General features: G+C 34.2%; 1 protein-coding gene across 7 annotated transcripts in view; it reads right to left on the bottom strand.

The window, feature by feature from the left end:
• Positions 1-17,886, bottom strand: part of CSN2 (casein beta) — a 308,148-nt gene that overhangs the window by 134,658 nt on the left and 155,604 nt on the right. For 6 of the 7 annotated variants that reach the window (XM_054687858.1, XM_054687860.1, XM_054687859.1 and 3 more), the window contains one exon: positions 5,196-5,241. The gene's annotated coding sequence lies outside the window, so the exon portion shown is untranslated. Of the gene's footprint in view, positions 1-5,195; positions 5,242-16,022; positions 16,057-17,886 lie in introns of those variants that run through there. The other variant, XM_054687861.1, reaches the window with a different exon arrangement.

The following is a 17,886-nucleotide window of genomic DNA, read 5'->3' on the forward strand; positions in this document are numbered from 1 at the left end:
AGTTAAAACGATGTAATAATATTATAAACTAATAAATTATAATAATGGATAAAAATAAAAGAATTAAATAAATGGCATGTAAGTCAATGCAAAATATAACTATTCAATACTAAATAAAAGGAAGTAGAATACGGAAAAACGTTCATGAACAATATACTCATTTCAAATTATTTATACTAATAAGAAACTGAAAACAATCTATTCATTGAAGAATGGATATGGATCAGAATTTGTGGAATATCACATTACAATCAAAGTAGTTGAAATTATGTTTCATATAGTCTTAATAAAATTAAAATTAAATTTCTATATAATATTTTGGTTATAAAAATATGATATAGAATTATTTTTATGACTACTATTAAGAGTAGAATATAATTAACACATTTTTAAATAAATTTATCAAAATTGTGCAGTTTAAATTTACATTTTTCCCTTCAAATTGTTTTTGTAATTATATTTTTTTTACTGAGATAACCTTGTATCTGACACTGCATATTATTCAGAGATGTATGTTGCCACACCACAACCACAACCAACGTACCCCAGTCCTCCATAATTGTCCATTGAGGCCTCTGACCACTATTCCTTATTCCACCTTTCCCTTTTGGTAGCCTCAGTTCTGCAGTTAGATTTCTAGGATTTGGTTTGGTTTGGTTTGGTCTGCTTCTTTGTTTTGTATCCCCTTCTCCCTACCCCTTCCTTCCCTGCTGTATAAATCCCTCAGATTTATGGTGAGCTTGCACATTTTATGTTTTTCCTGACCCTTTGTTCAGTTTCTCTATATTCCACATATAAGTGAAACCATCTGATATTTATCTTTTTTCCTTCTGACTTATTTCACTTAGCACAATCCCTTCCAGCTCCATCCATGTTTGCAAATGGCATGAGTCTATCTTTTTGGATCGCTGAACAGTATTCCATTGTGTATATGTACCACATCTTCTCAATCCATTCATATGTTTTTGGGCATTTAGGTTGCTTCCATATTTTAGTTATTACTACTAGTGTTGGAATGAACATAAGGACTGCAGGTTTCCTTTTCCCTTCGATTTAATGTTTTGTTTTTGTTTTGTTCTTTGGGTAGATTCCTAGTAGTGGAATTACTGAGTCATACGGTAGATCCATTTTTAGTGGTATGAGGAACCTTCTTAATATTCAGTATTTTCAAATGAGCCTTATGACCTTTTGATAGCAAACTGACTTGAGTCACTGATCAAACCCACTATCCACATGAAGTCTTGATCTAAAGGATTTCAGAAAGGAGATTTAGGAGCATAAATAAGTAACAGTGTGAAGGATATGCTGTAGAAATTAATTTCAAACATGAAAATGCTTGTAGAGTACTTACCAACTACTGTCTTACAAAGGTAAAATAATTGTGTTTTTTTAAATTTTCTCTCACCTATTTAGAGCATGTTTTACATTCTTAATACAAAGTAAAGTAGCCTACCCTTGTGCAAGTTACTACATTTTGTTTATAATTAGAGTTAAAAGATTTATACATATTATAATTAATTCTAATTTGTATACTCCATATTTTTAAATTTTATAAATTAAAATATTTTATAATTATTGGTTTACTTTGTGTTAGTGATTACTTCTTTGTGCTCATAATAGGTTATTTAGTCAGTGGCTCTTCACACAATAGTTGACAACCTAGCATTTAAGGAAAAAGGGCATTTGCCTGATTTTCACAATAACCCTTTATTTTTGCCATGTTATAAATGGGAAATTCAATGAGGCTGAGAAATTTGTCAAGGTAACAAGGCAATAAGGAGCTGATAAGCATGCACATTTTCCACTATGCCCAGTGGTGTCTGTCATATGACATGAAATAACTTTTTCCATTAAATTCTTAATAATGATAATAAAACTAATAATAGTAATAATACTGATAATAAATAATATTGATTTTAATATATGTCACAAATGTGACTTGAATAGGGATTGCATAGAATCTGTATATTGTTCTAAGAAATAGGGCCATTTTAACAATGCTAATTCTTCCAATCCATGAACATGAAAGACCTCTCCATTTCTTTATGTATTCTTCTTTTCTTTCAACAGAATCTTTTAGTTGTCAGTATACAGGCCTTTCACTTCTTTGGTTAAATTTATTCCAAGTTATTTAATTATTTTTTTATGTAATTGTAAATGGGATTCATTTCCTGAATTCTCTTTCTGCTAATTCATTTTTTGTAAATATAGGAATACAGCAGGTATTTTGCACATTAATTTTATAATCTGTCACTTTGCTATATTTATTACTTTAATAAGCTTTTTTTATGGAGTCTTTCAAATTACAGTGGAATTTTTAAATAAGCCTTTCTACATTAAAATTGTACATACATTCAGCAATATCCAATGAAAAGAATTTGGACTGAAATAAATTATATTTTTATTACATTAAAAAATTGGAGAGGTTATTCCTGTATTTATATTCATATTCAGTGTCATCTGTTACAAGCATATTATTCTGGAATTTCCCATGAATTTAAAATATTTTTATGACATCTTATTAAAAAAATTATAAAGTAGATACACACCATGACTTCAAGGAACATAGGAACTCATCCTCGATTATTAGCTATTATGTCTTATCTCAAAATAAAAATAAATATCATAAAAAACATATTAAATGCAATAGGATTTCAGATGAGAAAAAGATTATTTCAAATTGGGGATATAGGAAGGTTCCCAAGAGGTAAAATATTTGATACAGGCATTAAAGAACATGAAGGTTATTTACCCTTAGATTAGGAGACTAAGACAGAGTAAAGAACATCAGAGAAAACAGGAAATGGTTTATATAATCAAGAGTATATTGTTCATATAGACTAACAGAGAGGAAAATAAGATAAGAAAAGATGGAGTCATATCCCATAGAATTTTAAATTAACCTTTCAAATTTGAGACATCTATTAATGATATGAACAACACTATCAAGTAAACAGTTAAATACTCAAGTATGGAACACAGGTATCAGGACCAGCAAGATTATATAGCACTTACAACCAAGAAACCAGAAGAAATCATCACCAAAGGAAAAAAAGAGGCTTGAACACCAAGTCCTGGAACACCTCAACATTAAAGTGCTTCTACATAAAACTCTAAGTTATCATATTAACTATTTTTATTAATTAAAAAATTGAATATGGTCTCTGATTAAATTCTGAATCCCAATCCTAACAATCAGGGAAGATATTAAAAATATTCAAATAAACATAAACACACAATATGAATATAATTTTTCCTCTGTAAATATTGTTAACCAAGTGGACACTAGGTGATAGAAAACCTTGTATACAGAGAAGACAACTAAAACAAAGATGAATGTGATCTGATGTCTGAGGAAAAAAAATCCCTTTACATAAAAAAAAAAAAAAAAAAGCCTCTTGGCTGTGTCCCAATATCTGACTAACAAAACTATAATTTTGAACTTCATAAAGGTGTGTATAGTGTGATTAGTGCTCTGAAGCTAATGGTAAACTTACATGCAAAAGAGAGTAAATCACATTATAAGTCATATCAGTGTAACACTGTTAAGTGTATGTGACCTTTCTAGTTTGAATCTGATGACCTCAAGTCTCATGAAAAGGCAGTATTATGTATTGTTCTATTACTGGCACATTTACTATATTGTTAATTATCTAATAGGCATTTAACTCAAGAGGATCTTTAAAGCAAAGGTGAAGAGAAGACATGTTCCTCTCATAGAAGAGGAAATACCCAGTTGAAATATCTTGTGTCTACTGAAAAGTCCTTGAAAAAAAGGTTATTCTTTGCCATTTCACCTTTCATTAGTACCATCATTATTATTAACTGATGCATTCTTAGTACCAATCAAAGTCTAAAAAATGTTTAATATTTTTGAATGAATGAATAAATGGATGCATTATAACAAATAGTTTATAAATGGGATTTAAAAGTTATAATCAGCATTTTTATATTCAAGTCAATTTAAGTAAATGCCTAGTGATTCAACATATAAACAAGTTAGGTTTTAGTTTTTAATCTGATTTATAAAGAACTCTATAATGTGCTAATAAATGTATAAATAATGTTATAATGAATTAATAAATTATTTATTAATGTTATTGTTAATGTTATTTATTATTGTTAATGTTATTTATTAATGTTAAATCTAAACATACATTATTTAGATTAGGAAAATACTGTATTTTTTTCTACAGGTGCAGTTAAATGACCTCCTTGCTATCCAATTGCTAAGTGACAGCTAGAGATTAAATACAGAACTTCTAGTTTCAGGGATAACACTACTATAATTGCTTCAGTCAATTTTCACATAAGTTGATTAATTTCACTATCTACATTTCCTTAGCACAGAATTTTTGCCACCTGTCCTGGCTTATAATTTAATATATATTTACATGTGAAAAATGGTAAATGACTGAGAATAAAAAAATTCAGGCAAAGTAAATGTCATATAATAAAAAATACTCAGAAAGCTCTAAAGTTGTTGTAAATAAAATAATTAGGATAATCACTCTCAAATAGGTTAACAAGAAAAATGTTCCCTATATTTTTCCAAGTAAGTTTATTTAAGAAAATATTTCAACACTTTTTGAACAGCTGGAGAAGTTTTGATTTATGTTTTCTCTTTCAATATTTTCATACATTAATTATTTAAACTCTACTGGAAGAACATGGAAATATATTTTGGAAAAATAAACTGAAGTTCTAAAATCCTAGAGATATATGACAGTATATTAATTACTCTAAGTGTTACTAAATGTTTTTGATAAAGTTTTTCATAAGAGAAAAATGGCCTAGAAATCACAGAACAAATAATTAAGAATAACCACTAGTTATGACATTTTGTTCTGAATAAATACAAGGTCTCATATGGTAGCAAGAGATTGAGAATATGTAAAAAGAAAATCTGTCTTTTCAGAAAATACCTACTTATTTGGTTGCTATTGTTTCAAGAGCAATCCCATCTACATATAATGTTTTCCTTTTACCTCAAGGCTACCATCCACTTACCCTGGAAAAACAGGAGGAATTTTTCCTCAGAAAAACTAAGTTACACTACCAAATGAAGAATCAATTGGTCCTCAGTAATCACCTGAAGGCATCAGTACATTTGGGGACACAAGATTCAAAAAGGAACCACAAACCAGCATCCAGGAAGAGCACTCCTATCAAGTTATCCAGCTGGATAATCTTACCTCCAGGTTATTGCTGCTCCAGATGTATCAATTTCTCTACCAACTCCTTGAGAAAAGAAAAGAAAAAGAAAAACCAGAAGGTCAATTTGGGGCACAATGGATCTGAGAAGCTAAGACAAAAATATTAGAAACAGGGCCTCCCTAGTAGTGCAAAGGGTTAAGATGCAACATATGAAGCTGTCACCAGCCACTGCAGCACGAGTTCGATCCCAGGCCAGGGAGCTACCGACGTGGCACAGCAGACCTCTCCTAACTAGCCTGCTGCTCCCCTCACCAGTGTATTTCAGTCAATCTGCCTGTTCTGCTCCCCACTATGTCTTTGGTGAATCCTCTCACACGCTCCCCACATACCTCTGGCCTGTACCCCAGTACTGGCATGCATAAATAAATAAATAATTTTTAAAAGCATTAGAAACATTTAATTAAGCTGTTTAATACTTCAGCAATTACAGATGATGGAATTATATAGGAGACTGTAGGAAAAATGAGATGGGATGCTGTATAACACCAGTCTATCAGGGAAAATGAAGAAAGAGATTGAAAAATAAGAGAAAATCAAGGAGTGGGAATATAACAGAGGCTGCGAAGGAAGAGAAGATTTGGTCAAAATACCAAGTGCTGCAGAATAACTGACAAGATTTAAACTAAAAAATATCCTTGGATATTGGAAACAAAGAAGTCAGTACCAAACAAGATAGGCAATTTCAAACTTGACAAGTAATTTCAGGGAAGTGGTGAGGAGAGATGCTGTGGGTTAAGGAAGAAAAGGTAAGAATTCAGTCTGATACTTGCCAACAGTTTGACTGTGAAGTAAAGAAGAGACATTAACCAGTAAAAAGAGGTAGAATGTAGGTTAGATACAGGAAAGGTTTTCAACGTGTTTAAATGCAAAATATTAGAAACCCATGGAGGGAAAAAAAGGTATTAGGAAATTGAAAGATCACCCACAGGAAATTTAATTATCCATCAGGATGAATGAAAGAAACAGTTTTATGAATATTGGCTGCAATACACATAATCAAAATCATTTTACAACTATGTATATATGCTGTTCTATGTGCTAGGCACCAAAATTATCATGGTATATATTTACAACCAGAATAAATATAATCTCTGTCCTCATAGAATTTAAATCTAGGATGAAAACTGGCTTTTAAGCATATAATTACCTAAACTCATGAGCCTAGGAATGTAGCGACTTTGAAAAGTGAGCAACTATTCTGTTTATAGCCAAAAGAAAAGGAACCTCTCAATTCTACAACCAAAAGGACCTAAATTTTGTCAAGAACTTGGCTGAACAGGAAACAGAGTTTCCCCTAAAGCCTTCAAAATAACGAAGCCTGCTGACACCCTGGGTTTTAGTCTGGTGAGACCTGTACCAGATTTCAGACTTTAAGAACTGTTATGTAATAAATTTGGGTTTTTTAAAATTTTTTTTTAAGATTTATTTATTTATGCATACAAAAACTGGGGTACAGGCCAGAGGTGTGGAGTGTAAGAGGATTCACCAGAGTAGGGAGCAGAACAGGCAGATCTACTGAAATACACTGCTGAGAGGAGCAGTGGGAGAAACAGGATAGGTCTGCCACGCCATGTGGGTAGCTCCCGGGCCTGGGATGAATTTGTGCTGCATTGGCTGTGGATAACTTCATAGGTTGCATCTTAACAATTTGCACCACCAGGGAGGCCCAATTTGGGTTTTTTAATCACTAAATTTATGATAATTTGTTGTGGCAGAATAGAAAATAAATTGATTTATAGATTTAAGTGTAGAGCTTGAACAAATCATTAATTTAACAAGTAATTTATTAATGTTATAGTAAGTGGCAATCAGTTTTGTTTTGTTTCCAGGTTTCAAGCAATGCATGTTTATTGAACGTCACACCATAGGAGAGGAGCAGTAAATGCCCTGAGCCACACTCTTGCCAGAAAGTTGCAGGTGGATCCTGGTTTTATATGGAGTTGTTTACCAGGACAAAAAAAGAAGAGTGGGGAGCAACTTCACAGTATGTTTTAGGGGTCTACACTGGGGCATGTGCACATAGGTTACATGCTTCTTCAGCCTTTTACCATTTGCTTCTGTGCAGCCATATTTCAATTGGTTCTGGAGCCACTGCCTGAAAGTAGTGGCTGCACTGCACCTTCTGTAGGGTGCAGTATCTTATTTATCACTCGTGATTGGCTAAATTACCACTAACCTAATGTCTTTTTTTTTTTTTTTTAAATATTAAATTTTATTTTTATATTCCCCCATACAATTGCAAACGCCCCATTCTGACCCCAATCCTTCCCCTCCCGCCCCCACCCCCCAAAAAGTGTCTCTGGTTCATAGTTTTTTGTTGATTTTGATTTTCACTTTCTTATATTCATTTTCCTGGTCCCTTAATTAAGTTTTCTAGATTCCTGCTATGAGTGAGACCATCCGGTATTTTTCTTTTTCTTTTTGGCTTATTTCGCTGAGCATGATCCCTTCCAGTGCCATCCATGTTGCTGCAAATTGCATGTGTTTATCTTTTTTGAATGCTGAGTAATATTCCATGGTATATATGTACCACATCTTCTTGATCCAGTCATCTATTTTTGGGCATTTGGGTTGTTTCCAAAGCTTAGCTATTGTAAACAGTGCTGCTATAAACATAGGAGTGCAGGTGCTCTTTGGAATTGATGTTTCTGTGTCCTTTGGGTAAATACCTAGGAGTGGAATTGCTGGATCATATGGAAGCTCTATGTTTAGTAGGTCCAGAAACTAACCTAATGTCTTAATAGCAGGAAGGTTAGGCAAGCAAAGTCTAGGTCCAAGGGGTCCTATAACAAATCTTCCCTTTGTTTTGTTTCATTCCTCATTCTTGAGGAATTTTAAGGGTGATGGTCTCTCTCTTATATAGCTACTCCCTGCTGAGCAGAGGTGTCACCCAGGATATTAGAGGAATGGAATTTCACTTGTGTGAAGCAGAGATGGATTTGGATATCAGCTGGCTCGGTTCCAACAGCTCATACTCTTGGGACTGGACCATCAGTTTAATAGGTGCTTGTACAAGAAGGTTACCCGACAGTTAAGGAAGTAGAAACCAGGGTCTCCCTGGTGGCACAGCAGGTTGAACGCAGCGCTGTGAAGCTGTCCACAGCCTCTGCAGTGCCGGTTCAATTACCGGCCAGCCAGGAAGATTCCCACATGGCATGGCAGACCTCTCCCGTCTCACCCATTGCTCCCCTCAGCAGTGTATTTTGGTCCTTCTACCTGTTCTGCTCCCTGCTCTGTCTCTGGTGAATCCTCTCACCCTCCCGCGCCTCTGGCTTGTACCCCAGTGCTTGTATAAATAAATAAATCTTTAAAAAAAAAGGAAGTAGAAACCAAAGAGTAATAGAAGTATACTAGCTGCCAGTTACATTCTTTTTTGCTACATGTAATATAAATACAAGTGATTTTGTATATATAACCTTTTATATAGTTACATTGCTATATTTGCCTAGTAGCTCAGATTATTTTCCTGGGCATTTGTCTGAATTATTAAACATACATAAACTTGTTATCTGACAAGGTAGAGTTTAATTTTTTTTTCATTACAGTCTTTTTCATTTTTTCATTCCTTACTGCCCTAACTAGGACCACCAGTTAGTAGGTTGCTGTTGTAGCAAACACCAAACTGTGACATGGGCTTTAGAACTGAGCAGTGCACCGAGGATGGAATATTAAGGAGCAAACTACTGAAATTCTCAACCACCTTGAACAGACTTTTAGTAAAAATAAAGACTTTAAAGATGCTGCTGGTAATAAGAGGTTCCAGAAGTTTGTTGTTGCTCTTGATTAGTTTTCTAATTCAAATTCATCCAGATCTCAGTTTTTTCTGACTTTAAAACATGCAGTGTTCCCTTGTCTGCCTGGGCTGTGAATTAGCCAATTAATGTATGCACTGAGTAGTGAGTCATTTCTTCTATAACTGAAATATAGGGTTTCAGTCTTTCAGAAAAGGCAACATATTAAATGATATGTTTGAATTCTGAATTATTTATTCATTCAAAAAATATTTACTGCTTAAATTATAAACTAGTAGAGAAAATCATGTTTGATCAATTTTTGAAGTCCATAATTTAGAAATTGATCATAGTTATAATGCTGACTTGAATAAATGACAATAAGCAGAGACATAAGCATTACTAGACAATTACAAATTCAAAAGACAAAAATATTTCATACTGAAATATATTGAGAGGCTATGGAGAAAAAGGAACCCTCTTACACTGCTGGTGGGAATGTAAACTGGTTAAGCCACTACGGAAAACTGTGTAGAGGTTCCTCAGAACAATAAAAATGGACCTACCATAAGATCCAGCAATTCCACTCCTAAGAATCTACCCAAAGGACACAAAAACACTATGAAAGGAAACTTGTACTCTTATATTTACAATACTCAAGACAAGGATACAACCCAAATGCCCCAAAATAGACCAATGAATCTAAAAGTTGTGGTATATTTGTATGGTGGAATATTACTAAGCTATCAAAAAAGACAAATTCATGCCATTTGTGGCAACATGGGCAGAACTAGAAGGGAATATGCTAGCTGAAATCAGTCAGAAGGCAAAAGATAATAGATATTCTCACTTATATGTGGAATTTGGAGAAACCAAAAAAAAGTCAAAAAAAGTCAAAACGAGCAAGTGGACCATACAACTAAGGCATACAGCAAAGGAAAAGGTGAGGGGGCAAAACAAAAGAGGGATAAACACAAGGGAATGTGGTGCTGGTTCATGGGTGACACAGTGGTGTGAGAATTATGGCAAAAAGGATGATATAAGAAAAAAAAATTATTAACAAAACAATATACTGAAATGAATTTTTAGTTTTCTAGAATTTGTATATGAACATAAATATAAGAATGAAGATAGGTCTACTTAATTACATGTTACTATTCCTCAAATGATATTATACCTGTAAATTTTCAACTATTGCTTAACTGCTGCCCACTATCTGCAATTAGTCTATCATTCCTATTTTTCAACCACTCTTATACTCTTTCCAAAATATATAATGTATTTATTTCAAAATTTTCTACTAAACAGTAATTCTGCCTTGCCTTATTTTTCTAAGCATTATATTTTAAGATATTTAAGATATATGAGCAAGTTGGTCTGAAATTCCCTCCACTAGTTATTGAATATGAACCAGACATCAACAATTGTTCTTCTAGATTTCTTTTCTAAAACAACCTGATAGAAATACATTTAAGGGGCCTCCCTGGTGACGCAAGGGGCTAAGATGCAACCTATGTAACTGTTCGCAGACTCTGAAACACAAATTCGATTCCCCAGCTGGCCAGGGAGCAACTCACATGGCGCAGCAGACCTCTCCTGACTTGCCCACTGCTCCCCTCAGCAGTGTACTTCGGTCAGTCTGCCTGTTCTGTGCCCCACTCTGTCTCTTCTGAATCCTCTCACCCCCCACACCTCTGACCTGTACCCCAGCTCTTATATGCATAAATACATAAATCTTTAAAAAAAATTAGATGTGAACATATACAGATACTTAGTCTTTTGTTTAATACTGATTAATATTTAAATGTGAAAATATTAATAATCTCCTCCATACCAGCAACATTAATAACTATGTAAGGCGTTTTACTGATGATCAGAGGAAGCTTGGTCTTCTTTTCTAAAACTTCCTGAATATATTTCAGGTCGCATTGGAGAAAGCATGAAAAAAATTTCTATTAACACAAAGCTTATATGATAAAATTTCCACAAAACTCTCCTTTCCAAAGGGCAATCCATAAGGACATTCCTCACAAAAACTAAGTATATGTATAAGCTAAGTATAAACTCAAATTTAGAGAATATGAAGATCAAACACCTTAGCCCCCAAATTCCTTTTGATTATATTCTAATATCCAATCAAAATGAAAACCATATACTGGAACACCTAAAATAATACTGGCTTTATAAAGAAGAAAGTTAAGACTAGTGTTCTAAAGTAACTAGCGTTCTAAAGAAACAGCAGAAATAAGGCATAACTTATTTTGAGTCAAATCAGTGTATCAGCCATAAGTTTATATAATTTTATTAACTTTAAAGTGATTAACTCAATTCTCAGAAAAGACAATATTATGGATTATCATTACACAGTCCTTATTATGATAGTGATTATCACGCAGGCATCAGGTCATTCAAGTGCAGCCAAACTCTGAATTCTGCTTTTCACAATGTTCTTAAAGAAAAGAAAAAAAAAGTTTGTCCAAAAGAAATGGCCGAGTGCAAGTATAATTATTCCATTAAACAGATATCAATGGATCAAAGACACTCTTTTCTGTTTGTGTCATAACTCTTTCCAATAAATCCTTAGCCCCTGAAGGTAGCAAATGAGTCCATGTTATTCCTACTGAATCAACAGTGCTTTAAACAGGATGGGTGTTCAATAAATAAATAAAGTTGCTATTCCAAATCCAGTAATGCTAAGATAAAAAAATTATATTAAATAAATTTACAAAAAAATTATTTTTCATACACAAATAAGTTAGATTGTAAATAATATTTTCACAAAGAATAAATTAATACTCTAACTCTAAAATCAATTCATTCACATAAACAGAACAGGGATGATTCTCATTTTATACATGAGAAAATGGCATTTACAATTACGTTTACTAAGATCACAAAGTAATACAATTACAGACACTTTTTTACTATTCTAGAATTGCCTTTAAAAAGTTCTTGAATTTTTCCCCAAAATGTACTGGTTATTTCTCAGTCATTCTTGTTCAGAATCAGTAAATTCACCATTTGTTCTGTCCTGTGGTTTATTATAAATATACAAATCAAAAGTAGTAGACACATCAGTGTAAAATTAACAAAAACAAATATACCAAATGAAATTATCTACATATCTAAAAGTATTCAGGAGAGATGGGTTAATAATCCAAATTGTGCTCCTCAAAATTTGGGGATTCTAAATTCAAAATTTGCCAGTGAGTAGAACAGGTATACAATGAGGTAAAATTATTTCACAAATTTCTCTAATATGGGCATTTTAAGTGCTTAAATGTGTATTAATTCAATAGAAGAATGAGTATTTATATCCTGTTATTAAATTCTTTTAGATATTTACCTCTTTAGTTCTATCAAACTTTGGAATATTAATGCAAACTTGCAAAAATATAGTTCATCAATCCTAAAATTTGGGGAATATTTGACAGTGCAGAAATTAATCCATATCCAAAAATAAGAAAGTTTTCATAAAATGAATGATACACAAAGAAGCTGTAGTGTTCATTTATGAATGTTGTTAACTATCAGATTCTACCATTACCCTTTCCAAGTAAAAGATAAGACTGTTCTCAATGTTCCTGGGGCAGAAAATTCAAAGGGCAAATATTTCAAGATTAAACTGAAATAATCTCACTTATGCAAATATTTTTCACTAGCCCCTACTTCCAACCAATAGGAGAAAAGTAGGTGGTACTAAAGGAAGGCACATTTGCCTTATTAGATGGAGGAGACATTCAGTGAGATCTCTTCACATCTTTAGGTGTCAAGTCTTAGAGACACTATTAGCTGCATCAAGAGTAAGCAGATCCTTACCAAGATCCAAAGAAGACTCCTCTCACAAGGTAATTATGTGGATAATGTTGATGCTTCTAGGGCATTCTTATTTCAGAAACTTCTTTTTTCCATTAATACCTGGATTCTTAATCAAGAAGAGACTAGAGGGCACTAATGAAATCAAGTTTGGACAGGTTAGACTAAAGGTGCAATGGTACAACCAAATGAAAATGTCCACCAAAGAGGCTGATACATGAATCTTGATCAATGACCTTAGAAGTCTGCAAAAATAGATGTATGCTGTTTCTAAGTAGATGTCAAAGCCCCCACAGAGTAGTTACTACAGAGTGAGGGAAAACAGGACTAATGTCGGACGTCAGTAAGGTAAGGAAAGGAGGAGAATCCGTGAATGAACCTAATGAGGAACTTCAGAGAGGTATTAAAAAATGTAAGGATGGGCCTCCCTTGGTGGCACAGGTGGTTGAGCACCACGCTGTGAAGCTGTCCGCAGCCTCTGCAACGCCGGTTCGATCCCAGGCAGCTGGCAAGGGTCCCACATGGCATGGCAGACCTCTCCTATCTCGCCTGCTGCTCCCCTCAGCAGTGTATTTTGTCAGTCTGCCTGTTCTGTTCCCCACTCCGTCTCTGGTGAATCCTCTCACCCTCCCGTGCATCTGGCCTGTACCCTGGTTTTTGTATAAATAAATAAATAAATCTTAAAAAAAGAAAGAAAGAAAATGTGAGGATAAGGTGGCAAAAGTCAAGATAAGGATGGACTCTGTCAAAAATTAGAGAGAAGTCCATTCCATAAGATTAAAAATTATACTAGCACACACATCAACAACAACTTGATTGGAGTTGTTCCAAATATATAGGTGGAATTAAAAGCCTTACTGAAGTGAATCGTGTATTAGAATATGTAACAGTTGTTGAAGAAGAAAGGAGTATCACAAATACACAACATACACAATGTGAGTGAGACTGAGATGCGACTAAAGAACAATGAGTGGAGTTGTAAAACACCTTGTGAACATTTTGTTGTCTTTAGGATAAAAAGCAATGAGAAACTAATGAAAAAGGTACTAATCAAATTTGCATTTTACTAAAATTATAGTGACTACAGTTAATTGAAAGTAAAACTATAGGTCAGTTAAAGATTATTTTGGTAATCATGAACATGAACACTCCAATAGATTAAAGGCATGTACTGTTCTCCCCGTGTCTCCTAAACATTACCTACTACTACATAATAGGCAATCGGTAAGTATTTCTTGAGCTAAGGAATGGTCCAAATGTGATATGATACTAACTTGGATAGGATGCTATCGACAAAGATGAAGGTAAGTGAAGTAATTCAAAACAATGAATGGAGGTAAAATATAGAGAGGCTTTATTGACTGGTGAACATGGGAAGAGGAGAGGGAGAATAAAAGATTCGGGATTCTTACTTACACTTCTGAGTGAATAATGTGCCATTCACTGAGATAGGAAATACTTGGAAGAGATTGTTTCAATAGGACAGATGATGTAAATTGATTCAGTTCACTCAGACCAAAAGACCAACTGGTTTCAGAAGTTTTCTGATGATGATTCTAAAAGCTGATCTAATGGTACCAATACAAAGTAAAGCTGAGGCTCTCACTAACATCTCACAAGTCAAGTGCTACTAGAGACTACCTCATTTATACTGAGTTTTCCTAAGATAATTCCTAAGATAGTTAAAGACCGCCTTTATTTTCCATTTTTTTATTCACAAAATTCCTAGTATCAGAAGTCTTTTGTTCTGTAGAGTTGATCCTAATAATTTAGCATGATGGAAACACTATATACCTGCCATCCATGAAGTCATATTAGGAAGAACAACAAAATGGGGTGCTTTAAAAATGAGATTAATACAGATCAGAAATAGATTTTAGTGTTCAATAAATATAATCATGATGTATACCTTATCTAAAAATGAGTAATCAGCAGCCAAAGTACATAACAATATTTTAAAAATATTTTTCAGAAGAACAGGTGCAAGGATCCTATAAGATTATAAACTCCACATTAATGTTTACAATAAATACACATTAAAACTTAATTTTAGGAAAGATTATTTTCTTTGTTCTTAAAATTGTTACTAAAATTTTAATTTTGTATCACTGTGATTTTCCGTAATATACATTTTTTTTTTGTCAAGCACATAAAAAAATCTTTTCTCTCATTTCATTATCACAGGGGTTAAAAGTACAGGATGAAGTCTTTAATCTTGACTGGACTCATCTTGACCTTTGCAGTCTGTTTTCCGGTAAGATTCTATACACTTACAACTGGAAGAATTACCTGAAATTGAGAGCATCATAGCAGTAAGATGGGGCTTGGAGTGATATTACAGATTTGTACTTTTAAAACAGGCCAGAATCACATGAAATAGAAAGAAAAATGAATAATTACCTTCTACATCTAACACCCATGTAATATGTCTATTTAAAAACACCTGGAATTTGAAGAGAGAGGCAAAGCAATAAAAGCTATGAAAGGAAAGAGAGATGAGGAAGAAAAGAAGCAGAAGTAATGACTAACAATTGAGCAGTATAAAGTATAAGAAAGTTTCCAAATAAATTTGGAGGAAGAGAACTAAACTTGCAAAGGAATTATCAAGATTTCCACTTCTCCTTAATGTCCATCATCCACCTACAACCTCCAAGGAGGTTCCTCTTTCAAGGTTAATAGTGGAGTAGTTCATGCATCTCTCAAATTTTTCTCTCAACCTCTATGTCTATTATTACATTCTCATAATCAGAAACTACAATATGTTCTTCCACTTAAGACATAAAAACAATGAAAAGGTAGATGGTCTCTTCCATTGAGATCTAAGGTAAACAACTATTGATATTATGCTTCATGTATGTGACTACTCTGAAACATGACTTGTGAAAAAGGTTTTTATGTACCTTTTTAAGTGAATGTCAGTCTCAAATCTCTGGTCTTTTGTTTTTCCCTTTTGTATTTCTTGCAGTTTTAAAAATTACCTTCTCCTCTTCTGATGAAATTATATGCTATTCACAAGTTCTTTATGTCTCATTTTGATGAGGGAGCATAGTGTCCACTATTTTTAGAATTACAGTTGATCTTTAAATTTCTTTTCAGTTATATTTTACCAACAATGTTTCATTCTACCAATCTGTATCCTTTCTACCATTACTACTATTTTCTTACAGAATTCATTCCACAGCATTCAGTGCCTCAGACAAAGCTTTTAGAGCTAAGGGATATTCTGTTTTGTTGCATTTTTTAAAATATCTAACTTACTGAATTCAGCATCAGTGGTTAAGCTGTAATAATCTCACTGAGATTCATACCATATGATTTCTTCTGTTAATTCCTAAAGGACATGACAATGGTTTTCAATCTGTGGTCTTTCAGAGAAAAAAAAAGAATTCATAGATTTAGTAATGGTATTTTAAGAAACCAACTAGTTAGATTTCCCTAAATTACATTAGTCTTTTATTATGATTTGATTTTCTTAGCAAATACTCTAAGCATTGAAAGTAATATTTAGGTACTTTGTATAATTATCATTTATTTTAAATTTATAGTCAATTGATTCTAAATTTATATGACATTCAAAACTAAACCACCAGCAGACAAGTTTTAGTAACAATAATGAAAATACAAAACAACAATTTATTGGATATTTTACTTGGTAATGTCTTTTATTCTCTCCCCCTGCAGTTCAGTGAGAGTCAGCAGTCACGCCAGGCAACAGGAAAGACAATCAAAAGTCAAGCAGTTCAAAATGCCCCTTCCAGGACATCACAAAACAAATCTCCATCCAGCCAGGTCATGAAGAAATCACAAGCCAATTCTGCATCTGCCTTGCCTATACTGACTAACAAGGCAGCCAGTCGATTATCTTCTAATTCTAAGACAGCAAGTAGAAGTAAAAGATCTGTCAGTCCTAAGAAAAAGACATTGACCTCTCTTAAAAACCCAACTAAATCTGCCAACAAAAAGCAAAGTCAGGCAAGAGCAGCTAACGTAGTCCCCCAAAGAAGTTCAGCCAAAAAGAAAACTGTAAATAAACAAAGAAAACAACCAACTCCAGTCAAAAAGGGGCCAATGAAGGCATCCACAACAAGTACAGTTTCCAAAGCCAAAAAGAAAACTCTAACGAAATCTAAAAACACAGCAACTGGCAGGAAACCAGTGACTCAGCAAAAAGGACTTAAATCCGTACCAAAATTAAAGAAAGGACCAAATAAACCTAAAAGTTCCTCGTCTAAGGCTGCCAGGAAACAACCCAATCAAGCAAAAAGAGGCAAACCTCCAGCTCTCAAAGACCCTAAATCTTTTAAGAAAGATGTAAATCTTCATAAATCTCCTCAAGGTAAAAGACAACCTCACTTTACTGGCAAAACTGCAAAGGAATCTAAAAAAAGGAAACCTTCCTTTGCTCAAAATGGGTTGAAATCATCTAAAACAAAAAGACCTAAATCTGTTCAAGCTGCACAGGGAAAGTGTCCATATCATAAGGCCACAAAATCATCACTACTTTCTCGTGTCCCTGGTCCATCTAAAGCTCATCAAAATAGACCACGGCCAAATCAACCACTTAAGTGTCCATCAAAGGATCTTAAGTACTATCCACCTCCACCAAAGCCAGGGCCACATCACAGGGCACACCACCATATTCATCACAAAGCTCCTGTGCCCCATAAGTCAACTGATGAATCAACCAAGGCTGATGCCACCACAAGCGCAGCTACCACAGCTGCAGCTACTACTGCCACCACTGCCCCAGCAGCAACCACCAGCGCCACAACCACAGCAGCAGCTACCACAGTTACAACTACTACTGTCACTACTGCCCCAGCAGCAACCACCAGCGCCACAACCACAGCTGCAGCAGATGAGACCACCACTGAACTAGATAACACAACCACTGAAACAGCCACCACTACAACAGACGCTGCCACAACAACAGCAGCAACTACCACACCTGCAGCTACTACTACCACCTCTGCTACAACCACAGCAGCAGCTACCACAGCTGCAGCTACTACTGCCACCATTGCCCCAGCAGCAACCACCAGCACCACAACCACAGCTGCCACAACCACAGCAGCTGAGACCACCACTCCAGTGGCTCAGGAACCAACTGAAACCACTGATG

Source organism: Talpa occidentalis, unplaced genomic scaffold (genome assembly GCF_014898055.3).
Source record: "Talpa occidentalis isolate TD23 unplaced genomic scaffold, MPIMG_talOcc4v2.1 talOcc4.6, whole genome shotgun sequence".
Lineage (NCBI taxonomy): Eukaryota > Metazoa > Chordata > Mammalia > Eulipotyphla > Talpidae > Talpa > Talpa occidentalis.